The sequence below is a fragment of the Mchenga conophoros genome, linkage group LG15, assembly GCF_057382185.1.
Source record: "Mchenga conophoros isolate Kocher_MC1m ecotype Shallow Benthic linkage group LG15, M_conophoros_male_GT1.1, whole genome shotgun sequence".
Classification (NCBI taxonomy): domain Eukaryota; kingdom Metazoa; phylum Chordata; class Actinopteri; order Cichliformes; family Cichlidae; genus Mchenga; species Mchenga conophoros.
The window spans coordinates 38,756,535-38,758,792 of record NC_140540.1 but is presented as its reverse complement, the minus strand read 5'-3'; the positions used below and the strand labels follow the sequence as shown (position 1 = coordinate 38,758,792).

General features: G+C 41.3%; 1 non-coding gene across 1 annotated transcript; it reads left to right on the top strand.

Annotated features, from left to right (window-relative positions):
* The first annotated feature begins 1,049 nt into the window (after positions 1–1,049).
* Positions 1,050–1,157, top strand: LOC146558863 (U6 spliceosomal RNA). The gene has a single exon (XR_014888846.1). It is a non-coding gene; the product is annotated as a U6 spliceosomal RNA (small nuclear RNA).
* Positions 1,158–2,258: the final 1,101 nt, after the last annotated feature.

The following is a 2,258-nucleotide window of genomic DNA, read 5'->3' as shown; positions in this document are numbered from 1 at the left end:
TTGTTACACTGCTTGTTATAGTACAACATTGTCTGAGAGTGTCATGTAATTGACAGTTAGCAATAACAGCACAAATATTTATCTTAATAAGAAGGACATCCACAGGACGCAGTATTCAATTCTTACCACCAAGCCAATGGAAAAGTTGATGAAAGCCAGTCAGGACAGAGAAAAATGTTGTGGCAGCAGCAGTTTTACTGTAGAAGATGAGCACATTCTCTCTGTGAGGCTACAAGCTAGCTCATCTCTGCTTTAGTTAACTGCTGACAAGCTTTGGCCCTTGTATGTAGTTGGCACGCAGTCAGCTTCAGCATCACTCTGTGTCTGGGGGTCTCTTGCTGCTGGCTTGGGTTTAGCGTCTTGCCTTTGAACGTTCTTGGAGAGATTCGCTGTTATGTTCACAGCAGCGGATAGTTGTTTCTGGCCTGGACGGAGTTTGCACTTTGCTGTCAGTGAGTCTTGTGCTTTAATTCAATAAATTTACAGTAATGTAACCACTCTTCCAGCGTCGCGAACCATATAAACTGTGTTCAAGCAATTGTTGCACAATCATGCATTAAAAAAGGGCATTTGATTTCTTTTTTTTCCTCTTTGGCCAAAATGCAGTTAGCCAAAGACCTCATGAAAGTAGATATTTCTTTGTTTAGTAATTGTAATCTGATTACCAAAGTAAGGTAATCCTAGGTAATATAGTACTACATTACTGAAAAATGTAATGTGATTATGTGCCTCTGTTAAACAGGGTGTAATCAGAGTGTGAAGCCATAATTCGTAACACTAGCCCTGACTCTTACAGTTATTGGTTACTGTATCCTATCCAATGGCTATGCACTCACCTCATAGACTGTATATAAAAGTTTTTGGGTTCAGTTACTTAAAGTTGAAGAGATTACATGAAATTTTGCAAATTATGTTCCCCATCAGACTCATTATTTGCTAGCTTGTGAGTGAGTGTGCAGTGGTCCTTGCTTTTTTAGAGCCATTGCTCACTCACATCTAGTGTCAAAACACCAAGATGGGCCAAGGTGGGTTTTAAGTAAGCAGTGGATGTGCTTGCTTTGCCAAGTGCATACACTAAACTGGAAATAGTACAGAGAAGATTAGCATGGTCCATGTGCAAGGATGACACGTAAAATCGTGACACGTTTACAAATTTAGGGGTGGCTGTGGCTCAAGAGGAAGACCAGGTTGTCGACTAATTAGAAGGTTGGCAGTTTGATCCCTACCTCCTCTAGTCTGTATGTTGAAGCATCCTTGGGCAAGATTCTGAACTCTGGACTGCCCCTGATACCAGTGTTGCCAACTCCTCAGTAAGGAAAATCGCTATTGGTTGTCCTAAAAGTCGCTAGAAGTCGCCAAATGATGTCATCGCCTAATTTGCATAATTGGTCATGCTAATTTAATTGTAACCTAAGATAAGATAAGATAAGATAAGATTAAGATAACCTTTATTAGTCCCACACGTGGGAAATTTGTTTTGTCACAGCAGGAAGTGGACAGTGCAAAAGTTATGAGGCAAAAAATTAGAATACAATAAGAATAAATACAGTACACAACTGTACAGAATAGAATAAACGTTGTTGGACGAGAGAAATAACATCGTGGAAGAGACATAAAGTGAGTAAAAAACGTCCTAAATGCATTTAGAGTTTATTTAGAACTACAAATTCAATTTCTTTTGGCAATTATTGTTTTTTAATGTCACAATTCCAACCCTGCTCCTTTACCCGGGCCTGGACCGGCAAAAGTGACCCGAAATAGGCACTCTGGTGGAGTTACTTTGTGTGTGAGAGTGTGTTTATAAGTAGTTCTAAAACCTTGTGATCCACAAAACAGCATAACGGTAAAAGAAGAACTGACTGCGTTACAGTCAGTGCGGGAGCAGCGGCTTCGCTCATGCGCGATTCATTTGCAGTTTGGACGCACAGGTGTGAACGTCTCTTGCCCTGATAGCAGTTGGGGGAGGACTATCCTCCGCCTGGGAGCGCTTTGGCACGGGTGAAGTGGCCAAAGCAGCATCGCTGCCTGTTGAGAGTAAGAGCGATACGTGTTTTCACGTCAAAAACTCGTCATAAACAAGTCTCCAATAATACCAGAAAAAGTCGCCAGATTTGTCGCTAGTCGCTTTTTAGAAAAAAAGTCGCTAAGGGGGTCTGAAAACTCGCTAAATATACAGAGCGTTCTCACTCCCGAGGCGCTAAGTTGGCAACACTGCCTGATACATCTATTAGAGTGTGAATGTTAGGTTAAACGTGTTT